The sequence below is a fragment of the Anopheles coluzzii genome, chromosome 2 (genome assembly GCF_943734685.1).
Source record: "Anopheles coluzzii chromosome 2, AcolN3, whole genome shotgun sequence".
In the NCBI taxonomy this organism is placed as follows: domain Eukaryota; kingdom Metazoa; phylum Arthropoda; class Insecta; order Diptera; family Culicidae; genus Anopheles; species Anopheles coluzzii.
The window spans coordinates 43,095,606-43,122,730 of record NC_064670.1 but is presented as its reverse complement, the minus strand read 5'-3'; the positions used below and the strand labels follow the sequence as shown (position 1 = coordinate 43,122,730).

Here is a 27,125-nt window from a genome sequence, read left to right as displayed (position 1 = left end):
GTTTGGGTTCTGTTGTCGGTTTTTTTTTATTGTAGCGTTAACAGTTACATTAAATTAACAACTGAAGAAGAAACAGCTAAATTACGTTTCATAATTATTCTACAACCTTCTTATTCAGCAATAAAACATTATCAGCTCTATTATAATGGAAACGAATGTGAAACCTAGTGTGTGCGACAAGCTCAGGTCAAATAACCAAATTATTATACTAATTTGAAAAGTGTCACCTGAACGGATCCACAAAATATGTCTTTTATAGACAATGTTGACTTCAATTGTATGGCAAATACGCTTGTAACAATAACTAGGGTAAATGTACCAATAGTGGTGCAATTTGTAGTGGTACCGATGTGTTTTAATGGATTTAAAGTGTGAGGAAGGATAATTTCTGAATATTTTAACACATAGCAATTGGAATATGTTTTATCTACGCAATCACAACCATTTTTATCATGAAATACATCAAATTTACGAAAAAATACATATTTTTGTGACTGCTTCGTTGTACCTATAATGGTGGTATGGTTCCTATAGTCGTCGTATTGTGTTCCTATAGTGGTGGTAAACAAAGATGCATCAAAAACGGTGTATAATATCAATGAAACATAGTTTCGAAGCTGTTTTCGTATGAATAGTAAAGATTACTGCCATAATATAGGTTTCTTGCGTAATTTGATCGTAAAAAAATGTATAAATTTGATCAATGAAACTATTGACAAAAGTACTGCATCACACCTGTCGTCAACCTACACTCGGAAGAGTGTGCTTGACTTCAAAGTCAATTTTTCATTCAGCCATATAAGCGAATTTTGGCCTGTTTTTAGTAAATTACCTACATAAAACTTATTTCTGTTGCTTATTTTAGTGAAAACAGTACGACATGTCAAAAATATCCTCGATAAAATCTAAAACGACCTGTTTTCATTGATTTTATAACTATAACCACTATAGGAACATGCCTGTTTTGTGTACCTATAATGGCAATATGGTAAAAAACACTCAAAAATGCATAAATATGGTCAAAAGGCAAATAATTTTAGTAAAACAATAACATTTCATAACAGTTATGTTGAAAAACTAGTAATTGCGTGGTTATGTGGTCATTTAGAACGTTAACAGAAAAATGAGTTTCGTTATGAAATCCTAAGGATTTTGGAAAAATGTTGACACATTTCACAAAATAATGGATATTTCGGTCACTATGTAACGGAATGGCCCCATTTAACTTTTAAACCCTTTGTAAAAGGCTAAAGAACATTTCACACTAACGTAAATAACTTAATTACTTTTAACTTGCCATATGAACCGCATTTTAGAGCAATAGCACCACTATTGGTACTACCACCACTATAAGTACATTTACCCTAACCGTTTTGTTTGTCTTCCTCAATTGACTCAGTAGAAAAACATGTTCCACATACTTTGACTGCTTGTTTCAAGATAACGGTTGTGCGGTTATCACGTCATTGTCACTGAACCGTGTCTCGTAAAGTACCGAAAATGTATGAGCTCATATTCAGCCAGAGTGCTTCCATTAAATGTGAACTGTTCCACTCCTGCCCATATTCATACATCATTTGACGACACGTGAAGGAAACACGTTTCGTTAACATTTATATTGACGGCGCTGAATTTGAATATGACTTGCCTCCACCTTGCCATCCCCGGGGTCGTTTCCACTTCCCTTCGTGCAAGGGATATTTAGCTGGAGAAAATTCCCTTCGTCTTACAGCGCCAAACAAAACAGTGCCAAAACAATAGAGGGACCACGAGGGGGCGACGAATGGTGGATGATTTATGAGTGGTTCAGCTTGGTTCATTAATCAATTCCGATAACACATAGGCGAGGCCAAATGGGAGCAATAACAAACGATTCCGAATAGCGATTCTCCCGGCACACGATAGCTTGGCGAAAGGAGACATCCGTGAGCGATGATGAAATACACAATCATTCGTTTATTATCCGTCATGCTTTCGTGGTCACGCATGAAACGGTGGCTAGAGGGATCCAGATTGATTCGATGTTTGCACAATCCGGAAGTGGATAGCTTCATCGGTTTCGGAGGAGGATGGTAAGCAAGGTCGGTGGGTACCCGGGTCCTATGGTACGACTTTTAGTGACTTTCTAGTCCTTCGTAGCGGAGACTGATTGAAGTACTTAATCATGAAACATGTCTGCACTGAACAATTTATTGTTTTTTAAGATTTACCGAATGCATCGTTTTACCTCAGCCTTAGGTGAAAGTTTCCATTGCGTGCTTACTTCCACACAAAATTACTGAAAAAATCCTTTTTTATAAAGGTCAAGCAAATAACTTCTTGCTAGTAACGAAACAAACGAAACACAAAATTACTCAACTCGTTAGCTCCGCCTTCCTTCATGTCCTCGCATTCACTTTCATCAACTGCAAGTCCAACTCATAGCTCCAGCAAGCAACGAAAGGGAAATCGTTTTTCCATCAGGTCGAAATTTAATTAGACTACCGCTCGTGCTGCATGCAAACGAGGCAGCGGAAGGACAATGACAGCGAGACTGGCGGAAAAACTTTCGCCGTTTTGGTTGGTCTCGCTGTGGTCTTGTCGGCGTCTTGAGATCCCACCACTAGGCGCGCTGTGTGCCCTTACCGGGAGGTGTTAAAGTTGCACGTTCCTGTCTTCACCAAAACACGATTTTCCCTGCTTTTTTCTGCCAACTTTTGGAGGATAATTGTGCGAGGGAAATAAAACTAGCCTCGGGACGGGAGCGTACCAACATCACTACCGCAATCGCTAGTCGCCTTTCAGTAACGCCAAGCTGTTGCATTATTGGCCTTCAAATGGGCAGTAAAAATAGTCGGAAAATTTATGCACAACCATGGCGAATGTTAAAACGAGCACGGGAAGAAGGCGTAAAGAGGAGGAGGGAAATAATTTGAACGAAAGTTGTTCATCTACCGTTTTTCGAGGAAAAGAAAAGGGCCACGCGCTCGGTAGAGAGTGAGAGACAATTTGGACGATAAATTCGGAGCAAATTGCAGCTCGCTATTGCTGGGCCTTCTGCCTTCTTCTGTGAGCTACGTACGTTTCCCCTTCTCTCTTCTCTTCTCTTCTCTTCTCAGCCTGCATTTTGTCGGGGAGCAATCTTGACACGCCGTCCCGTGCCCTGGGGGCCGTCTTGAAAGGCAGGGAGTTCCATTCCGGCCGGGAGTTCAAAAACAGGCCAGCATGCAAACAGTTTCATAAATTTTCCTCCACTATTAACACGGGTGGTGGTGGTGGTACAGCGGGTTCGCTGTGAGTAGTTAAGAGTAGTGGCAGAGATTTTCTTTTGCCTTGTTCCTTGCCTCCCAAAGGCGGACAGAAGGAATGGACAATATTATGCCGATTCGAGCTGTCGGACACGAATGTACCGCTGCCGCCGGCATGCGCTTTGTGGTGCGGTGTACAATCATAGCGTTAGAATGGTTACACCTGTGGTGGCCAGACGCTGTACCGGAAAAGCGAAGCAATCGGTTCTAAGTGATCGATAATGATGTTAAGACATATTTTATTATGTCGGCTCTGTTTAATGTTGCCACCTCGGCTCTGTGCTCTCACCGTTCGTCTCGGTGTACTTGCAGGTCTTGTGCTCAATGTGCATGTGTGACGTGAGGGTGTTGTTGTTTCTCACTTCGGTAACAACTTGTTTAGCAATAAATCGACATGATAAATGAAACGCGTGGCAAGTGCTGTAGTAGCATCAAACGAAATGAGCAAAAAAGCAGCTTGCTGGAACATTTCCAACACTACATAAGCTATAAAGTGTTAGAATTTGTGCCGATAGTCGAAAGTGTACTTTCACCTCTGTTATCTACTATTTTTCGTTGGCTAAGTTGATAACAAACCAAACTACGGTTTTGCAATGCGGTTTTTATTGGAAGTGTCTTAGTAACTGTGGCTCGTTGGTCTAGGGGTATGATTTTCGCTTCGGGTGCGAGAGGTCCCGGGTTCAAATCCCGGACGAGCCCCAATCCGATGTTGTGCGGGTAGCTATTTTATATACATTTTAATACTATCGTACTCTCATAAAGCCTTAATGGGGGCGTGTGCTGCCCTTTTGTGCAAATTTTCAATTTTTTTTTATTTAGCTGCTATCATCTTACCGTGGGTACTCCAATTAAATAAAGTAGGGAGACACGGGGTGAGAACAAAAGAGTGCCGAGATACATTTTGCTGAGTGCGTAAACTACCAGGCGATCAGCAAAAATTGTAGGACAATCCGTAGTCCAAACATCCGGAACACGCGAGCACCCACCCCCCTTGAGCACTCGATCTCATCACACTCGCTGCCTCGGACGGAACTCGGTGTGCTCGGAACAGTCGGTTACCCCCGATGGATACTCGCCGACCGAGTGGCCTTGCTTCGCCTATCTGTGCGCCGTGAGTACGGGGTACCGCGGTGAACCAATCATGCCGATTACCGGAACCCACGGAACGCATCATGTGTCACCATCCAACGGCCAACGCCACCCTGAGTGATATGATGTACCTTTGACCGGAGTCGGTTCTTTTCCCTGTTTGCAATGAGATAATTCACGGTACTCAATGCTCATTTGGCATAGACTCACACTGCGACAGGGGCCGGCGTTTAGCTTGCCGTATCTGCGTATCACGAGTGTCCCAACGCTTGCAACCGATGCTAGCTAGAGTGGGCAAATCTTTATGTAGCGCGTAAATTCATCCTACAAAATGAGCGTTTGCAATGAATACATCGTATTTCGAACGCAGCTCCCACCTTCGAAATGCCCATTGTGTTCAATATAATGTGTGACCCTTCCTACTGCCACGGCCTAATGAGCGGTACGTGTGCGCTGCATCCGACTGCGACGCTGACATCGGCATCTTCGCTTTGCCTCCTTGTACCGGAACAGGATCCGCCAAATAGGAACGCTAGCGAACGCGTCTACGGTGAAGAAGTCTCATTTCCGTTGCCGGAAGTGACGGATTTCTCGCACCAAACCAAACGCACCAAAGCCCGTACTGTATGAGGTTGATCAAAAGCGGGGAAACGCCTTTTCAATGGTTTAAAAATTGGGAAATATTAGACGGTACAGTCCGTTCAAAGTTTATTAGCATTGAAACGTATTTTAATGCGAACTAAACCGGGTACGAACTTATTAAGCATTTCGATTGCGCTGCTCAATTCTGAGCACGAGCAGAACATTAGCGACACCGCTGTAGATGTCACGGACCCGCTAGACCGTTGGAAAATGTCCGAACGAACAGTCCGGCTAGACTGACTTTCGATGATAGACGATGAGGCACAATAAATGAATAGTGCAGTACGCTGTTCCCGAGACTGATGGATGAAATCAAATGCAATCAATCATCATTTCCATACGCGTGGCCGCATGATTTTATTAATGCCCGATTGGAAACTTCCTACTGTCGAGGCCCGACAGTGTTCCATCCCGGAAGCTTTGAGCTACGAAGGCGACGAATAATGCTTCGAATATTTGATGTGCTTGTTTGATGGAATTTGCATGTAAACAGTAATCTGGCCGTGGTAAAAGATATGAATTTTCCATGATAATTTTTAATGAAAATCAGGAATGACGTGTTTTGAACGATTGTTCATCTCACCAATTCAGAATTAGCAGGTGTTTTATTATGATATTAAAAAATAGATTATTTTGCAATCAGAAACATTGATATATGCATCCACCATTTTTCCAGTGTTAAACAAAGTTTAATAGACGTAAAACTTTTTTTAAATTTCAATTCCCGCAAGTGGTTGTATTACAGGGTTTCCCACGATTTATTGGTTGGATCTCATCAATTTTTGGTTGGTTCCCATATTTTTTTAGTGCGTTCCCACGATTTTTTGGCCGTTTCCCAGATTTTTTTGGTCCAATTGTATTGATATCCATTCGGAAAATACCAATAAATTATGGGAACGAACTAAAAATCCATGGGATACGACCAAAAGTTCGTGGGAACTCACCAAAAAATCATGGGAACTGACCAAAAAATCGTGGGAAACCCTGTATAGAGCAAACAGATAAAACAATAACTGGGCAAAGATAACAACTTTGAAAATGGGTAGTTTGGACAGTATTTTTTCATAACAAATGTTTTTACTATGATACACTGGTTTAAAACACTGACGACAGTCGAGAGTATTCCCACTAGGAAATGGTCATAACTCTCATACTTTCATCGTTGTCGACTGACAGATGTCGTACTCTGACGGCAGAATGCCTCCTCCCTGAACCTTATCGGTTGAAAATGTCCTATCCTACACCTTTCACAAAGCGTCACTACAGAACAAGATGTATTTTTTTAGTTAAGCGTGCATCTGGTGGAATGTTCTGCGTCAACCAGACGGACGCTTGCTGGAAAACGCATGTTACACACACATACAACGTTGCAATTCAACAAAAAAGGGTATGGTGTGAAAAATGCACAAATAAATAAACTCTTCCCACACTGAGCCGTGGTCATCCTGGGAGAGATGAGACATGTCGTTAAACAAGTTACCGTTCGAGTTATGTGTGTGGTCCTCAAAGTTGGGACTCGTTTTCTTTTGTGATGGTCTCTTTTTACATCCGGTTCGGTAGAAACAAATGCGTAAAGCTTAACGCAAACAGGGAAAGCACTGCGGTGGGGAAGTGTTGGGGATAGCCTCCTAAAAACATGCCAACGACAAGATAAGAAAATGTTTCATTTTGTTCTTCTCCATTCCGTAACGTGCATCATGCACTCACGAGAACACCAGCACAACAACACAAGTTTCAGGTTGCCGGCTCATCTGTTACCTTCCATGTTCTCGTCGGTGTTGCATCAGCGCAGTGCAATGCAACGTGACCTGGCGTCCTGTGAGAAGTTTAATTAAAAGGATGCATTTTGGAACACATTGACCGTGTTCGGCGGACGCTCGCAGCAGCACAACTGATTCTTTCTCTCTCTCTCTCTTCCTCTCTCTCTCCCTCCCTCTCTCTCTCTCTTTCTCTTCCTCTCTCTCTCTTCCTCCCTCTCTCTCTCTTTGTCTCTTTCGAGTGGAGAACTCCGGGATTTTTGAATGCGTTCGCGCCATGAGCAATTCGAGTCCTCTTGTGAGCGACCGACTCCCTCGCACGTCACTCATTGTATGCGATGTGCGAGTAGGACGTACAGTTGTGAAGGCACCACCCAACAGTTCGTACGCACTTTAAAACCGTGACTTTTTATGTGCTTTTTGCACCCTTCCGCCGCTACAGCTACCCCGAGCAAACGAGCTAACTATCCAGAGCTAACTGCTCATCTCGCCCCAAACTCTACGTTGATACTTTCGTTCGCATGCTGTCGATAAAAGTTTGATTAATGCACCTTGTTCGATCGTTCATCGGGGCCTACTCCGTGGTCCACTCGCAGGCAGAACTATCCCCCGCGCCAGACAACGAGCCCCAAACTCTATCGCACTTTTCGGAACGCTTGTTGTAGTTCTGCGTTGCGTATCTGATTAACATTCATTTTGGGCACAAGGGCAAAAGAACGATCGTGCCTTGGCCGAATGTGTTAACCTCTCTCTCTGGCTGGCCTGACCGCCTACCATTACCACCACCGTCCCTTTTGTTAACGGTGTGTTGCCTCCTGCCCCAACGAATGTGAAACGTGACACGTGCGCTGCATTGCAAGCATCGGTCCAATGTTGGAGAAATTATCGACTATCGAATTGGAAACCTTGCAACCTCGCACATGAGACATACGCACAGAACTTTTTTGTTTATGCCGTTGGTAGTCTTCACTCTTCGTTTCGAGAGGGCTTCGCTGAGACTCTCCCATGACCTGCGGGGTTCCGGCTTCTGTGATAGCTTGCACACACGTACTCACGCCGAGTACTATGGAGGAGAGGAAGGGAAGGAGTACAGCTGTCAAAGATCGCGAAATATGTACGGAAATTGATTCCCATGCGTACCGATTGTTTGGTCCGTCAAGCCGTTTACGTGCCTGTCGGTATCGGCTTGTGCGCACCGAGCGTTTCCGGTGCTAGTTGCCGGTGGTGCTGCCGTGGGTTGGAGTTGGTGTGGATGGGTGTGAAATATTCACGAGCCGATAACGATATTGAATGAAAGTACGAAGCAATGAGGAAGGTACAGAAGCACATGCTAACAGAAATGCAAATCCGCACCACCTAAAACGACAAGACGCGCGCGCTGTGTAAATGCGCCGTAATGTTTTTATTTTGCTTTTGCTGGGACGATACACTACCATCCCTACGAAAAATGTGCTGAAATGTTGTATTTCAGCTGAACGTTTAGAGCATCTTTGGGATATTACTTTTGTGTTATAATTTAAGGGAAAAAGTGTTCTCGTTTGCGTATCGCGCTCTCTAACCAGCGCCTGAAAGCAGACAACCAATAAGCACTCGTTGCATTAACAAAAAACTTCCCTAAAGCGGGATTGACTGGCGCACGAATCGCCATTTCTCGAAATGTAATCAATATGCTGAACGCAACAGTGAATCAATCAATCAATAATCGATAGACAAAATAGTCATTAATTTTGCAAAGTCAAAGTGCCCCCGTCCCCCCGTTCGAGCGGGGAGCGGCACGTAGCGCATCGGCAACGGGCACCGGAAAGGAAAATACAGCAAACGAACGTCAAATATTTAATCCAGCACCAGTGCGCTCTCTTTACCGACTGCATCCGTGCGTGACACGCGAGGCAAATGTTTTGCACAAACAGCGGCAGCGTGCCAATGAAGTGCGAATACATTTCGCCGAAAGTAATGAAGTCAAGGCATATTATTTGCAATACATTTGTACCCCGACACCGACGCGGTGTGGGCATGTATTGGCTCGATGGTTGGTTTTTTTTTAAGCTCTGCAATATAAAAGCAATTCAAATTTAAAGCAAGAAACGGAAAACGAACTTGTAGAATACTTTTTTATCCAACCCCAATACTGATCCTTCCAACCGTACACCCGCTAGTATCGACGTGTGTTGTTTCGCCTGTTCTGCCGATGGTTGTGTCTGCACCGCTGGATTGGATATTATTTAAAGAGCAGTATCAAAGGGAAATTGTTTAATCCGGCCCGGGAATCGCTGCTTCAGTCGGCACCGGCTTGACCGGTGGCCAACCGACAGGCATGGCTTCTTTCCATTGGCCGTCGGCGATGGTGGCAAATTAACAGTTACTTCCGTATGCATCGCTGACCGATCGTCGGTTCGGTGAGCTGCATCTAGCCAGTTCGATTAGCCGCATTTGCATTTCCCGGTCCTGCGCCCGGGAACGAAACCAAGTGACGGTTCTCGGCTGCAAATGTTGTTTAGCAATCTGGACAGCATGTGGCCCGAGCGAACGGTTTGCGTGGGGTTGAGCGGTTTTCTTTCCGCCGCTTCAACAACATCAACAACAACAGCATCAGCAAAAAAATACGCTCGAGCCAAATCCTGCCCTCCGATCTCGGAACAATTCTTCGCCCTCGGCTGAACACACACACACACGCGCGCGGATCGGACTTAACGCATCGGTGCCAATTCTCAAACTCCATTCGACCCTTTCCCACCCCCTCCCATACCCGGACGTGGCCAGTCTCTCCTGTCTGGCTGGGACGATTGATTGAATTTGACGTTTTCCCGCTGCACTGGAGTGCCCGTCACTTTCGTACGCTTCGCATCTCGGCTTTCTGCAGCCGTCGCGCGGGCACTCAGGTTTGCATAATTCCTTCCCAGGGTTTCGAGGTTGGTTTAGCATCTTTTGCCATGCACAACATGCCGGCGCAACTATGTGTTGATAAAAGTTTGCCAGGCCTCGGTCGGTACGCGCCATTGTTGGACAACTGACGGCTGAAATTGAAACGCGCGCCGGCCCGGTCAAACCGGGACCGTGACCGGGGATCGAAATGCATTTTGCAAAGTAATGAAATGCGCCACTTCTCGTTGCGGGCTCGGGAAAAGGGATTTTAATGCACACACGTACTATTGGCAGTTGTGGGAAATTTGATCGACGTTGCTTAATTAGCTCTCCGGTCCGATGGTACGCGTGGTTCGATCCTTGTTAGAAATGGGCCAGCCTCCGGCGTGGGTTCTACAAAATAAAAAATTAAAAAAATTCAAAGTATAGAAATGCTAAAGGCAATGCAACAACGTTGCTGATTCATATTTGATGACAGATTACGGAAAATATTAATGGCCCAAAAGTACCTGACGTACTTCCAAACGCCTCACCCGTACGAACAAGTGAAACTGAAATTGATCGGTTTAATTAAAGCCACAATGAAATATGATAGTGTAAGATCGAGCTCTGAAACTTAATCATAGGCATGGAAAAAAACGAGCGAAAAAAGCAAGTGTGTCCTGTTTGGCGTGATGCTCGCATCCATCGATCACTTATTCTCATCGTTTTTTTTAATGCAATGATTGCGTTTTTGCCTCTTCGTGCACATTTTTGCCTTGATATGCTGCAAGCCAGCTTGATTGGCTCGCTTTGTTCACAAAGGATGGGTACTGCACGTGGGTCTTTTTTTTGTATGGTTTATTTTTGACACCAGCTTTTTTGTACCACTAGTGTGTGTGTGTGTGCCTTATTTGTTTCAAATATCCCGACCTCACGTGTCGTCTCCAACACGCAATGGGGAGTGGGTTTTTTGTGATCGGTGACACATCTGTTTCAAACGTTGGCAGCGAATTCACGATGCACGATGCTTCGTTGGGGGTAGTTGTTTTTATTTATTTTTATCCCTTCTCGACCTAATAATGAATGGTACTTCTTGTGTGTAGCACGAACTATATTTTTTCCGAGAACATCAAATTAGTGTTCCGAACTGCAAATGTCCTAGACGAACTGTTTCCACCATGATCGATGGTGGCGTGCCGATGTGGACAACAAATACGGATGCCCATTGTGTCGTGTGATCGTGTAACTTGTGTGGCTCGTAGTTCGAAAAATTTGAATAAGCAAGTACAATATGCTTAAAGCATTGGAATAGCACAGCATGTTTAGAACAAGACTTTAATATGAAAAAATTGATTTGACATTTCCCAACGCGTATAGTTAGTTCGATATAAAAGTTCAGGCAATTTCAATAAACAAATTCCCAACTCTATAATAAGATTTTTTATTAAAAATAGTAAACCTAGATGTTAAATCTAAAACAACAAATTACAGATTTTGTCACGTGAGCTAAACGATGCAAATAAATGGACGCTTATCAATTGGAATAGTCTGGCATACAGAAATATCTGAACAATTGAGTTTTATTAGGAAATACAGTAGGTGACTGCTAACTGGATGTGTTTTACTGGAGTTTTTTAAGTGGAAGTTTGTTAAGTGGAGTGATTCTCAGGCAAAAAAATCTAAATATGAAACATCCGGAATTTTAGGAAGGGAAATTCATAGCAAATGTGCATTTTTCTCACAAATTTAAACTCTCAGTTAGCGGTCACCTACCTACTGTAGTGTAATTTGCCAATTGTTGCACATCACTTAATTATTCCACACTTCTTACAATTAGTTGTTTCCAAATATTGATAAAAATTTGATAAGAAACATTTTCCTTTAATATTTAGCATTTCTGACGCATATGCCACTGTTTTATTTTTAATATACTTATTTTTATACATTGTTTGACAATTGGAATAAAGAGAGTGCTTTAATCATAATTATTACACAGCCCAAAACCTCCTTCTTTCACCGTGGTTTCATTTTGACAGTGTTTTGTTAACAATTGGCGTGCAGTTGTAGTTGCAAGTTGGCTACTTATTTTTGCGGAATTTTGGCTTGAACCAAGGACGAACGAGTAATGTAAAAGCATTGCGTATTGTCCTTAACACTATTCGATAGAAAAACATCCAGTTTATGGATCTTTTTCGTTGGTTTCAGTGTATAGGAAAGTGTGCAATAATTGGGTTTTTAGTGTGCAATATTAGAATTTTGAATTTTCGTAAGTGTGCCACAATTGGATTTTTGAATAGTTTTAAAAATCAGTGTTTCTAGCCATTATTCATAATTTTTCTGCCTCAAATAAAACACACATACTATTGCTTAAACAATAATGATGTAAAAAGACTCCCATAACAAGAATATTGAAATTTCATCCATCTCAAACATATCAAATACAAATTAGGTAAAGGCAAATTACCCTATGTTCTAGGCCAAATTGTTAGCTGCTTGCAGAACTTACAGTACAATTGTATCGAAAAAATTCTCTAAATCTCTAAAAGCTATTTAATCCTGCTGTAGGTTGATTTGAGGTTGGTAGGTTGATGTATGTGTGCTATAGGAGCAGAATGTTTGTAATTCATAGAAAAGTTTTTTAATGTACGAGTGACAAAGGAAAAACCAAAAATGATAAAAATCCGACGATCCATATTCGCATTATGCATTCATCTGGCGACCCAATTGGAAGGCATAAAAAACCGCAAAACGTTCAATTAAGTTGCCTGCGGTGGCAGGACGAATGAAACATTTACCAGCCCAACTACTGGCGCTGTGTGCCATCAGTAGTGTAGGGCGGGGGCTTTCTCCGGGCTGCAGAGAAGTGCGCGCGTGTCCCGGACAGTCGGTAGCGCACGGACCTGCTCCAACGGGTGCCAATTTGCTGCCGAATGGTTGAAATATTCATGCACATTTGATGCGAAATATTAAAAATTCAATTTGGAGCCAGTTCACATCGATTGGCAAAATTGAAGTGGGGAAATAATGAGAAGACAGCAGAAGAGGGTGGAGAGCGGAGCGCGAAATGCATTCGGGGCCATTCGTTTATGTTGGTGCATTCGCTTCACGGTAGAGCGGCAATATATTCCAGCATCCGACCGCAAGCATCCAACCTGGGGACGGAAAATGGAACGGAAATTGACATTGACTGATCATTCGTGAAGCAACCGTCGCCGGTAAACAGCATGCGTGCGGAATACGTTTACGGAAAGATGCGTCGGTAAAAAAGACAATGAAAATAATAACATCAAACGTGTTGGCAGATATATCGGAGAAAGCATCACATACAAAAAAAACCTGATTCTCGTGTAGTCTGATAATGCGTTCAACTTGTGAACGCATTTTTAAAAGGTGTTCGATGTTTTACTTATTTCTTTTTGTCGTTATTGTGAAAGTGTGAAATAATTCAAATGCTTATACACTTTGCATGAAAGTTCTCGAGGCACACAGGAGATGTACAAAACACAATTCCCATGACATGCGCGTCACTAGTAGATCCGAGGCTCCCCAATTTTCGCGTTTTTGATTGCAACGATTGAACGCATTTTAACCGCGTGTTTGCACCGAGGACTCGGTAGCCGTCCATCACCGCGTAGATGAAGTAAACTTCCGACAAAACGTCAATATATTCCTTATTGAAATCGCACAGGAAATCTTCCTCCGCAGGATGATTGTTTCCTTTGCGTGTGTTGTCAAGTGGATTGATGGCACTGTGCGACGGTACGCGTCAGGAGGCACAGCATGACACATCCATTAACAGCTGCCGAAGCATACACGCATTGTGAACACTACGCCCGATAAATTGTCACATCTTTGTTATATTTTCAGTGCCATACTAGGCACAGAACCCCATTTTAAACTGATACATTTTTGTTGCTTTATCCCACATATGGGACACTTTCCTCGCTTGAGATATTCACTTTAAGTAGTGCTGTCAATAAACAGCTTATCGAAATTATCTATATGGAACAAATTAACTCCAATGCTAGCAAATATCTACAAATTGCAAATGTGTATGGCCTTATCATGATTGCTGATGATTTTAGGCTAGCAGGGAAAAGTTAAACACTCATGCCCTTCGTACACGTCTAGCAGGCGCAAATGCACGACCCTATCAATTTGCTTTTGCAATTTAGAAGATTTTTTAACACCCTACCCTTTTCGAAGAACTAAATTGATGTGTGAATATTTTGTTTATCTATAAAGGCAACGGTGGTTCCACACAGTCAGCGTCGCTCAATCCATTACAATCAAGTCGTTTGACTGTACCCCGGTGTAGGTGTTTTATTCTTCTTCTATCTCATATTTCCCGGATGCTTTCCCAACGGCATGTAAATAAAGCAGCTTAGATGCTCGTTTCGAAGTACTTTGCTGAAATAATTTTCATGCTGGTGCCTAGACTAGTGGGTGTCTTCTGTGCGCCACCGTCGAGACAGCGCTTTACGAGGAAAAGCAATCCCCCGGTTGTCGTTCCATTCCTGCTCCACAGTTTTGGGTTGATTTGATTAACAATTTGCCTGCCTCCCCCTTCTCCTCATCCCACGCCCATCTTCGTCGGGAAGTTTTGTTTATTTCTGTTCTACAATTGGCTGGTGGGCTGAAAGCTTTTTGCAACCAATTGCACCATTTGCCAGCCCTCTCAGCTCTAACACTAGAGCAAAACGCGTTTATTTGGCGCCTTCTCGACGACTGCAGGAAGCGAGCGTGCGGGAGAGCATTCGGCACTAATTGATTAGCATAATAAAACCATTTTCAGTAAATTGTTATTTTCACGGCAAATAGGTACTACCTTTGGGCGGGAGCGCTTCGTCACTACGGAAGGACACATCGCCTCGCTTTTTTCTCATTGCATCTTCCCCGATCATCGGGTCGCTAGGAATATGTGCACAAAGAGGCGAGAATGTGTCTGTGTTGCGAAGAAACGGTCATGAAATCGCACCCAATCAGGGCGCGGAAACGGTTCCGCCACATATTGGCCATATTATCGGCCGCTTGATGCGTCCCCGGAACCGCGAACAATCTGCGTGTGAGCGTTTGTCACACGATGATTGTCCTTGCGCTTGCAGCCAACATCTTCTTTCCCCCAGTTCACTCTACACAAATGTGCAGCTTCACTCAGCCGGAACCCTGTGCCTATCCGGTTTCCGGAGTAGTTTGTGCTTCACCGCATTTACCAGACGCATTGCTGCTCGTCAATATGTTGCGCGATACATAAACCGCAATTCGAATAGAAGTCGCCCGTGTGTTTTCAATCCCTTTCCCGTTGCTCCACAGGACCGGAATTGGGTTGGAATTTTGATCGGTTTGCAATAGGATTTAGTGACTCGTGGCGTACGCAACGTGCGACCCGGAGCAATCAGTCGGAACATTCGCGGGCATCTTGTACGCACATTCATCTGCATTCGGCCCAGTCTTGCTAGCGGAAATGAATCCCAACGGAAGACGAAAGACGACATTTCCTCCCAGGATGCTTGACAGACAGACGGGCCGGGTGGGGCCGGGTGTTCTTTGAACGGCACTTTCGTTTTGAGCTGCGACCGAAGACCAATTTAAAGGCTTATTACGGGCGTTACCGAAGGGGTGGAACGGGTTCTATGTGCGCAGGGTTATGCTTTTATGCTTTTCGCATTTACTTTGATAGCATGCAATCAAGGAGTGGGAGGAGAAGGACAGGAGGGCGTGCGTTCCCCGAGCATAGATTGAATATTTGATGAGCAGCGCCCGCGGGAGACAGGACGTCTTCAACTCAATTTCACCGTCGTTTGATGCCTCGCGGTCTTAGCCCCAGCTAATGCATCCAGGAGAGGAGTTGATTGAAAGATTCGATTGGTTGGGTAGGGGTTGCGATTGGATTTAGTACCAGAGCTCCGGTTTATTACTACTGCCGTTGGTATTTCTGAACACTCTCTTTTGCTATGCTGCGCACTTTCTTAACCCGTGTTCCGTTGGTTGGTTAGTTTGTGTTTGATCTTTAAGATAAAATCATGGCATAAAGCTAGTTTTGTTGCTAGAAGGCGATAGACCATCAACGAATTGTTCAATGGACAGAAAAAAACATGCATAAACTCAATTTGATATTCGTTCACGCACTTAATATTACCTGGCATTCTCAACCATAGTTACAAGACTTTAAAATTATCTTAAAGCTTTTCCAAAAATGATTCCTTTAGTGCAAAATCTTTGCTTAACTTTGAAATGAAATAACAATGAAATGTCACATCAAAGATTAAATATAGATGTCTTTTAAAATTTATTCAAATTGCTTATTCGTTTGAAAATGAACGTTCCATGCTTTTGTTACTCCCCTTTGGCGTCGTTTATCGATTTATTATTCTTTTCTAGTCTAACCTTTTCTAGTTATAGATGTAATAACATTTATTGCTCTGAGTTATTTAAATACGGATAGCAAAATATAACAACATTAGAATCCATTTCCGTTAGATTTTTATCTATGAAGTTACAAAAATTATTCTTTCAAGAAACCCTTCGCTTTGGAAGCTTAAAGAACTGCAGTGCGATTCGCCTTTGGCAAGACATTTTCCAAAAACATAGCCATTTCTTGCTATGCTGCTCGCAACACAAAGGTACTGTCCGTGCTGATGATTTTTGCTCTACGAGGATGGCATGCAGAAGTCGAAAATAAAATCATTCCTTACCTTCCGTCGCCGTGAGCATTTTCAAAGTGCTGGTAAAGCATACACCCATCCTCCTTCTTCCTACCTCAAAAGCGGTGCAGTAAAACCGTTCAAGGTTGAAAACGCGCTCATGGAAGTTAAAAGTTGGTTCAATTTGAAGCTTTTCAATGCGAAACCATTACAAAAGCGCAAACATTTTCCAATTCCATTCCGTCTCGATATCCCTCCTTTTGCCGAAGATACTTTGCATAAATTTTTCGGACATTTACGAGTGCGCTATCGGTTGTGGGTTAGGGGGTAGAGGCTAGATAGGAATATGAACGGGGTGTGGACCACAGGACGAATATTGCGCGTACCCGTGTGCACCTCTTGAACGGGGAAACCTCTCCCCAGGGCGATTAGAGGCATACCGGGCGTGCCTGGCAAACGTAAATGCTGTTTGCATTCAAATTTGTCCATAAAACTTTATTTACGATACTAATTTATTGTTATTTTGTGAGTTGTTTTTATTCCGTTTCCTGTGCGTTCCGTGAAGATGAAGATAAGGGGAACTTAGACACTTGAAGTGTTTGAAATTTTGGAAATTACCTTTGTTGGGTACCACTTTTTTATAGCTGGCTAAGATTGAAGCCTTCTGCTCACAATATGTTTAACGTGCGGGCAAGCCATTCGATTTGGATTGAAAAGAAATATGTCTTAAGAATTGATAGCGTTATCAATGAAGTGGCCCCGCAGGAGCACTCCTAAATCTTTGCAAAAACATTATTTGCTGGATGAAGGGCCATGAACGAAGTTATAAAGCATATAATGGATAAGTGTTATTCAAAGCTGAATAAGTGTTATTCAAAGCAGTAGAAAATGTAACGAATCTAAAAAAATACATAAAAAGAAAACTCGTGTACATAACTGAGTGTTTGATGCAAAACAACACACTTCGTGTGTGTAGCATAACGTAAAGCAGCAAAAACAAAAAACCAGCTGCAAGGATAAGAGAAGAATAGTAGGATTCAGCAGCCAAGGAACAACTCTTGCCATTGGTTCATTCGCGTTTTTATCATTTCTGCAACCATCGCAGAACGGGCTCCACTTAACAAACCACGCCTTCTGTAGATCGTGATGATTGTTGATCTTTCTTTTGCAAGAAGATGTTCAAGGTGTTTGGTGTTTTGGAGGACGTATGGAATTAGAAAGCAAAGACACTCCCCTGTGCACGTGCAATTTGTGGCGAAACCTTCATTTGTTTTCACATGCTTTATTTAAGTTGTTTGGCCGTTGGCATGCAATATTTCTTTCGGGTTAAAGAAGCATTTACTTAATAATTCGTGCCAATGTTATCGAATGGAAACTTTGATTTAACAATGCGAATAATAAATTGCTGTTTAAAATAGCGTATGAAGTGGTACAGCTTCGTCGATGCCTGAACAAATATGCGAAATTGAGCAATATCATCTGTGCCAAAAAAGACATTTTCAGTCCATCTCGGGCTCGTCCGGGAATTGAACCCGGGACCTCTCGCACCCGAAGCGAAAATCATACCCCTAGACCAACGAGCCGCGGTTGAGAGTCGGACTCTCGTTTCAAATCAGATTACGAACCAACGCACATTAAACTCCGCGCCTTCCCCTACACCCTACCGCGGGTTCAAGCGCGCTGTGCGTCCCCACACGAACGCCACGCTGACCATGCGAAGGCCTATTTTTGGCACCATCAGCGAGGTGGTGCGGAGAAACGGTGGCGCCTCGTAATCTGTTACAACGCTATGATTGGCCACACTGGTTTGCGCATTGAACGAGCATAGTGAGAGCACTTTGAGGCGAGAAAGGAATCGAGAGAGCGTAACTCTCCCAATGGCGAGAAACTGTTGATAGTACGTTTTGCCTTTCATTATTTTCTTTTCATAGCAAGGCCTTTAGCTGTGTGCGCGACATTGATAGATCGGCCCTGCGATGCGAGCACATGGTGATTAATCAAAATGCGTCGCGAAATGTCGATTCACTGCAAACCCATCACTGTCCGTGTTCTCAAAAGTTTGCTCGACCGGAGACCTTCTTATCAAAGATTAACACTCATCGGTGGATCAACGGATATAAACGAATCTCATTTTTTACCTTACGTGTACCTTCATGGTCAGTGTTGTTACGATTATGTCGGTAGATGTCGAGCATCGTGCAGCTACACGGATCTAAACCGATCCAAAGTGCTGTGCATCGATGTTGCACCTCCTTACCTTTGATATGATGTTATCTCGGCCAAAACTAAGTTAGTTTATTCTGATGCGATACAGCGACAATAATTTGCTCTTCAAAAAATACAACAGCAAAAATAACCATCAATACGATATTATTAAACATTACGTAGTGCGATTCCTTTCTGTTGGTATACTGTTTTTTGAAAGTTGTATTCATTCAAGATAAATAGCTGTGCGCTTATTTTGTATTTGTTTTACACTCTAATAAATGTTGGCAAATATTTGCTAACAAAAATAATAACCATCTGCCGGTGCGAACAATGGGTTCATAAGAGAGTGAATAAGAGAGGGAAATGAATGACCACTCAAAAACTGAAATAAAAAATGTGATGCGATTTTGAGTGTGGAACACAAGGTTTGCCTTTTGCTTACCACGAAAAAATGTGCTTCGCTTTTTTTGGGTGCCTTCTGTTGCTGTGCAAAAACAGCTCCGCCACCACCCTGTGTGTATGGGTCTCCCATTCCCTCTGTTTCCTTAAAACCCTTCGAGCTGGCATGCGCTTTTCATGTTGGGTTGGAGGTTCTTCAATGGAACCATAAATCAATGTCATTGCAAGTGCGCCATGGTTGCCGCGGTTTGCTGTGGAGCTTCCTTTTGAGCTGCCCTTCTTGTACCGTCGGGAACTGTACAAGAAACCTTTTTCCAGACCAGAGACGATCGATGAAGTTATCGAGTTCGCCGGTACCGCCGGTGCAGCCATTGTCCGATGGGAAGGACCTCCATCAAACGCATTGTGACATCGGCAACGAAACATTGACGAACGTTTCCCACAGGATACACTGCCAGGCAGCTAAAGTTGGTAGCTGTAATTAAACGCTTGGCCACACATAGACTGCCCTGTCCAGGAAGCGTTCCCCTCTGTCTTCAACGAATTCTTTTTCAATTGCACCCTTGGGAGGAAAATGGGCGTGGAAGGTCAGCCACAATCGAGTTATCGGGAAGCAAATCACAATCATTTGCCAAATTCTCACAACCGTTCGGAAGATGATGATGCCGTTACATCTCTGCTGGGGCACGCCGACGGCGGGGAGATAATTTCCATGGAGATAATGCTTGACACGGCGCTACACCATGCGCGGGAGGGAGGGGAGGTTCGTTGACGCCACACCAGGGAATGTAGCAATTTTCGTATCAATCAAAACAACTCCTCATTCCGAACAGTGGTGGGGACTGGCCTTCTCGGACACCTACCCGGTGGTTCCATAATGGTGGGAGTGTGAGTTCCTCCCTACTGCCCCCAGAATCACTTGCCGTAGGTGGAGAAGTTCGAGGAAAGCTAAAATTACCAGCCGCACCTTCGAATGCTGCTTCGCCCGGAAAGAGAGGACGATTATTACGATGTAGTTTCTCTGTCGGGATCGAAGATCATCACCGTAGAGCCTAGCGCTAACTCTGAGCGAACGATGGCAGCCAAACGGAGTGCGAGGACGCGAAGTGAAACTATTAGAAGCACGGACGGATGAAGAATATCACCAGAATCACGTTCGAAATGAGATTTTAGGGAAATTACCCCTGCAGTATGTTTACGATCGGAATAGGTATGGGCCGGTGGTAAACAGAGCACGGAAGAACTTTACCAATTCAGAACGAAACGAGACTATCCGCCCAGGAACGAGAAGAATAATCCGTACTCTTTCCCTTCCCGCTTCTTCATCTTCGTTCTAATCGTTAGGAACAACACATACACATAAACACACACTCACCGGCTGAAGAAGAAACCGGTGTGACAGGTTAATGATAGGGATCCCGAAATTGCAACCCAAAGCGCCATTCACGTGTGTGATTCGGCGATCGAAAAATCGGTTCGAGCTGTACTCGAAAGCACGAGACGAGCCTGTGTAACCCTGCGGGCAGTAGCATACCGTCGTAACCGTGGAAAATTATCACTGCGCTGGTGAATCAACCGAGCGTGTCTGCGAGTTTAGAAACTATGCCCGCGAAAGAATTGATGCCCAAATCCCCGTGCGCGTTGATGATAGGGAGAGCACCCCATAATAGGCCAGCTCTCGGGAAATGAGATTCGATTTTGATGCGAACCGAACCAAACAAGATACACTGAGTACGTGTTTGGAGGATTAGTCAAAGGGGGAGAGTAAGGAGGTTGGAGAATGTAGGAATTTCGTGAACGAAGCAACGTTTTTTCTCATATTTTTTTTTTAAACCTTTAGATGAATCGATTTTAGTCCAATAATTAGGTAAGGTTCGCTCGAAATACGGTAGCGTGATAAGTCAGTATCTTGATTATAGAGAGCAAAAGAAATGTCAGAACCCTTCGATATTCGGACTTTTTTTTATACGTCTGTTTCATTTTGATTTTAGGACGCTCCGTTGCTTGATTTGAACAACCTCTCAACCGAAGTATCGACGAACGAAATCCCCACTGGTTGACCGGCGCAGATCATATCCCCCTCGTTTTCTTGGTGAAAGATTTATGTTTTACTTGACCCCACCGTCCTCTGGGATATGTTTCACTTTCTTTGCACACACCCTGAGTCAATTCAAAATGGCTACCAAGGCCCGCGTGGAATCGGTTTCAGATGCGGGGCCAATGTATAAATCAAAATAATTTATTCAAAATCGTCCCAAAACCATGACCTGATCACTCGCCAGCTTGCCAGAATCTAGGAATGAATAATGATTTATCGCAGCTAATTACAGAAATCGTATCGCGAGGTTCAATTCGATTAGGTCTGCCGGCGGTTGACGTATTGATGGTGTGGGAAGCATAAAACAAACAAAATACTGTTGGGGAGCGGCTTGTGTTTTGCTCCATACAAGAATGGAGGGATACTACGTTGCCATCGTCCGATTAACTTTTCCAAGAAAACTCTTTATGTATGAAGTGATTTTTAATTTGTAGATTCATATACAGTATTGCATACCTGTTACTGTAAAGTTAAAATAGTTCAGAGATTTCAATGGTGGTAGTTGGTCATTGGGTCTTACTTCATTCTGTACCAAAAACGTCCTGACAGTGTATCCCGTGTCTGGTCCGTGGAATAGGCGATTCACGATCGTCGGCTTATCTTACAAACGGTGGTCCCCATCGCTCGCGGAACAACCCACACATACGACCCGACATTTCGTCCCGACCTAGCGGCGCTGTGGGTGGGCAGCACAACTGCAACCAAGTCGCCAAGCCGTTGGTATCCATTTCGAAGTTCGACAGTGCGTCCCCGATGCATTTGCGAACTCCGACCGTTCCGGTACACGATTTGCGGAGGGCTTTTGAGCTTGTAGATTTACGATATGTCATTTGCATAATTTACACTTCCACCCACACAGACACACACACCCACTTCCACACAGTTCGGCAGCAACATCCTTTTCCGCTGGAACTGTTGTTTACCTTGGTAAGCAGGAGGGTGCACCACGTACAATCGATGCGGCCGAAAGTAAACGCTGTAACGCTTGGGCGAAATGGAGTGTATACGATTGTGCAATCCCAGCACAGAGCGTCGTACGCGTGCATCGTACATTTGTGCGATGATGAAAATTTATTTAAAAGGATTTATGATACATACACGCAACATCTTATCTCGTTATACAACGCCAAGGTTGTTATGTTTTAAGAACTTTGTCATCCGCCAAGGATACATTTTGTGTTGCGGCACTGATCGTTCTTTGATCGGTGTGCGGTCTCTTGTTCAGTGTGCTAAACGCGACCATTAAAGTTGGTTGAGTCGACAAAACGAAAGCGAATTATTTGACTATTTCAGTCATTTCAGCAGTTTCAACTCGGTCCTTGAGCAACTGCGATTAACTGGTTTTGGTTTGTTTCGTTATCTCCCAGAAGTTAACGAACGCATCTCCACCTTCACCTTTATCATCACTATCATCATCATCATCAAAATCATCATTATTGTCGGAATTGCCGTGGGACCAATGTGAGTGAGCATGGGATGGGGGTGAGTGGACCGGGCAACTGATGAGCGCGAAAATGTGGGCGCGCGCGCGCGCTCCTTAGATTGGCATGGACTGGGCCGAAAAAAAAACAGATCCACTTCCGTTCCATTACGATCAGGCTTGCAGCAGTGCAGCCGTTCCCTTTATCTCTTTCTCTCTCCTCCCTTCAGCAATCACCATCCAATTTTCCAGCTCTGTGTGTTCCCATTTCCAACACCCTCGTAATGTGGACTCGATCACTCTCAACCCCGTTCTGGGTAATAGGAAGATTGTTCGCGGTAAAATGAGGCTCAAGTCACGAGTCTCTCTGGCAGCCGGGCAACGTTGTGGAGGGAACGAAATAAATGAAAGTTGTGGAAGGGCAGACGAGGGCAGGCAGGCGGGGTGAGGTCCGGCCAGCGGGGTGGTGAGAGCATGCGAGAGAAGTGAAATAGCAGCCTTCTTCGCTGGCCCGATGTTGTGAACAGTGAACGAGCGAAAGAAAAGAAAAAAAAGTACAGGTAAAGATCACTTCAGTCTGAGCAAAATAAACGGCTCAGATTTCCGCTGCGGGCAGCAGCAGCAGCAGCGGCAGCATCGCTGCTCAAGCATACCCAGTTCGATGTTGCGCGATACTCCACGTGGAGTTGGGTCTCGGTTGTGTGCGAGATTCCCTGGCAACAATCGGTGCGAAACCGGTTTCCGAAAACCCGGTGTGTGTGCATGTGTTTCGCTCCACGGGTCCCCCATTGGTTTGCGTTTGTGCTGAGCTTGTGAATCGCGCGCTCTCTCGGTGTGTTTGATTGCGTCTATTCTGCTTCGCACGTATTGCGTTGTGGTGATGGTTTCTGTACACCTTTGTACCTTCGCTAGACGTGTACGCGTTCGTTTCCACCCGCTCTCCCGTCAAAGGGCCGGGAGAGTCGCCAAGACGCCACGGAACTTGGCACCGCTCCGTTGCGCACATGAATGAAGATAGGAAGAAACTCTGCCCACAGCTCAGATCGCGATGCGATCGGTTTTCCATTCACCTGTACAGTGAGTGTCACAGTGAACGTTACAGTTCAGCTGTACTTAAGGGTAAGGAGTGCTATTAATTTTAATATGCCCTCCCTACGCTCAATGTAGCACTGTAAACTCAATGTACCTCCACAACGCTCAAATGAACTTCAGTCAGCTCAATGTAGTTTTGCGCAACTTAATACTTACCCAGTATGCGTCCTATCGATAGTAACAAATGAACTGCATGACAACATGACATCAGATCATAGAGCAAGAATTCACAGAGGGGGCTCAGAGCTCTCCTTGGTTGAAAATAAATCCCTGAGAGCCCGCGATCCGTTCCCAACACTAATATTAGGACATTTTACGGTACTGGATGATTTCTATCTTATCCTGCCAGTACATGTAAAGCTCAAATTCAACGCCTTTAAAATTATGTGTTAAGATGGCTGAAAAATTGAGCTCAATGTAAACATAAATTACGTGCCTGATACCTTTTAAAATGTTAACAATTGAACTGATTCTTGCAAGACTGACTTTTTGTTCCTTCGATAGAATGCATGATTCAAATAATGAAAACAAAACAAATGTGATCTCTTACATGATGATATCGTGATAGGTCCTGCTATAAATTAAAATATACAAAATAGTAAAGTATCTTACACAATTGGTAAAGGAAAATGTTCGACAATGCCCTAAGAGCACCAATCTGTGCCGTACTGTACCTTACCCTTTTAATATCCAGTTGTCTTTTTCATTGAAACACGGAGATGATTCCGCGTTTCTGTTTTCTCTTGAACTTTTTTCCTCGGTTTGCAATACTACAGGCCTTTGCCTTCTTGTTCAAAGTACAAAAAAAACTCCCTTCCTGTTTTCATTCCTCCTGCTCACGTCCACCACCATCTTTTGCCTTGGTCGATATCATTTTATTCTTATCACAATCCACACTCATGGTTCACCATTGAAAAAAGTTTCATTCTTCTTGGTGCGTGACGCGCTTTGGCTTGTTTTGTTTCTTTCGAAATTCTCTGACTTTAAATCGTTCATCACTCTTCTCGGATAAAGTTTTTCTTCTCGTCGGAGACTACCCGCCTGCCTGCTGGAATCTGTCCATACCTCAATCAGGGTTTCAATTTTGTCCAGTTACGTCACTGTTGGCTGGTTTTCATCCTGGTTTGCACATACGTCACTTACCAAAACCGTACCGTGTTGGCAGACGACAAAATTGTGAGAGCAAAAAATAACTATTACACCGCAAAAGAAGGATAATGTAAAAGTTTCAACCAGTGTGTCTAACAAAACGGGCATTTCCTCCTAGGTGCACGGGCAGAAGTAGTAGCGAATGCGGCCCTGTTCGTGAACGATTATGTGATGATAGTGCAGTCGACGTTCATCATTATTTTTACAGCGGGGTTGAACTTTTGCAATCAACTTTTGATAATGAAACATTAATGTTCCAGTGTGAAAGTGGGTTGTTTAATTGTTGTAACACAAAAAAGTTGTGCCTAGTAATATTCCAACGCATTACATCAGCATGATTCAACTCAATTGCTTTTGATGCATTTGTTGCTCGCAAAATTTTCTGGTTCACATTTGTTTTACTGTTCAAGTCTTATTCTGTAAGTGTATGATTTTTATGTTTATAAATGTTGTAATGCAGAATTGTTTGAACATATATGCATGTAACATTGTGAATTTTGATTTTATTTAAAACATTTTTGAATCCAAAAGCGTTACGAATAAGAGATTATTACATTCCAGAAGTCTGTAAATATTATTTAAAATTCCATGGATAGAGACGAAATATTTCCATCGTTTATAGCTTGCCCAAATCCTTCCAAAGGACTTCTATAATAACCAACTCATTCAAAAGATGCATCTCGCCTACGTTCGTTGCACCTCTCTAGTATGCACCCGGAAATGATGCACCAACCTGCGAGCCATCCTTATTGGTTTTGTGATTACGGCTGATGGTGGTACGAACGTGAACAACCTTTAGAGCGATAATTTATGGGTGGTTCTGTATTCTCGGAAATTCTTGCCCTCGAATAGTGAGAGCAAGCTGTGCGGGTTGCGAAATGAAATTCCAATTGTAGGCCCTTTTGTTGATGAAATACTTGAAAGATTTATCATTCTTGGGCGCCTGCTCTCCAGGCGGAAGTTCGATGGAAATTCCTCAGTGTTTGCGCTTTTTCTTCGTAGCGATGAAAAATTTATGGCAGACTTTAATCTCCCTATGCTGATTAAGATCGTACCTTGACAGTACTTTCTCAGTCCAATCGCTGTTGGTAGGTTAAGCTATTAATTTGATGAAATTGCGTATCATGCCATTAAAGTTCTCTTATTGAATTATATTTAACTATGGTGATTAGATAAAAACAAAACTTTACTCAATTCGGCTCACTGTGCCTTTTTTTACCTGTGAAAATGCTTATTGGCGTATTTTTTGTTAAGAAAACTGTAATATAATAAGTGTTTCAACTTATGATTTTTCGTGTACAAGTAAGCTAAAGTTGGTTGTAAAGAGGATAGCGGTTATGCTGCAATCCCTCGAAAAAAACGAAAATTGGATTGAGGAAGAAGCGTGGCTTAAATTCAATTTTTACAACGTAACTTTTTTGGCCTCGTGGTTTACTTTGATCTTTTCAAAATTGAAAATCGTTTCCTGCTGCGTCAAGCGTAAACAGCTCGCACAGTTTCGTTGCTGACATGTTTGACACACATCGATATTCCATGGCACGTGACGTACGTATAACGATGAGGTCAAGACTCAAAAGAACCATGATGGTACCGATGGAAGATTATTTCTAACAAATGCTACCGGATTCTAATCTCTTAAGCTTCCTATCGTTGGTAGTGAAAGTGCTTAACGTTCTTATTTTGATTTTTTTTTTCTTTTTTGTTTGAGTAATCTTTTCATGCTCGGTATAAGAATGGCACCGACTTGCAGCGTTAGTCGTATCCGTCAATCTGAAAAAAAAAACGCATGAGTAGAGTGCAGTTCTTGAAATAATCCTAGCAGAAAACTTATAATTCACTGTCCATTGATTCGATTTGATTCCAAAATTCCTGTACGAACTGTGTTTTCCACCACCAGTGTTGTTAATTGCCACCATTTTTTTATGACATTCGCAGTAAGCGGCTAGTCGAAATCATTTTTCATTCTGATATTCACAGTTACCATGACACCACTTTCGAAGAGCGGTAATTATTTGTGTAATAACAGCCAGTGCTTTTGCGATGACATGATTGCAAAAAAGTATAATGAATGTCATTTGACATTTTTCATGTGACGTCAGAACTGCATCGTGCATTTACCAATGTTTTGCTATTGAATCACTTGATATTTCATTCGATCAACTAGCAAAATTGTGTCCTCTTACACAGGTGTATAGCACACACACCAAAAAGGATCCATTTTCGATGTGTTTCTTGTTCACTTAAAGTACGGCAATATGAAAGTCAAATGAATGCACCAGAAAAATATCATCGAGTCAAATGATTTTTTTCCGTGACTGTCGAATTAAAGCGATTAACCTAGAATGCGATGATTCAAACAGCATAATTTTGTAAACTTAGTCTTGAGTTCAAGACCCGAATGCACCATGTCCCCATACGTATGACTTGACAATTCTGCTATGTGTAATCAGTAAGGCACTGAAAGCCTAGCCCAGTAGTCGTACAGACAGGTCTTGA

General features: G+C 43.2%; 1 protein-coding gene and 2 non-coding genes across 8 annotated transcripts in view; 2 read left to right on the top strand and 1 right to left on the bottom strand.

The window, feature by feature from the left end:
* The window catches only part of LOC120948425 (protein winged eye), a 277,477-nt gene that overhangs the window by 66,412 nt on the left and 183,940 nt on the right, over window positions 1-27,125 (top strand). The gene's annotated exons all lie outside the window — the stretch shown is intronic.
* Trnap-cgg (transfer RNA proline (anticodon CGG)) lies at window positions 3,915-3,986 on the top strand. Its single transcript has one exon. It is a non-coding gene; the product is annotated as a tRNA-Pro (tRNA).
* Window positions 17,775-17,846, bottom strand: Trnap-cgg (transfer RNA proline (anticodon CGG)). Its single transcript has one exon. It is a non-coding gene; the product is annotated as a tRNA-Pro (tRNA).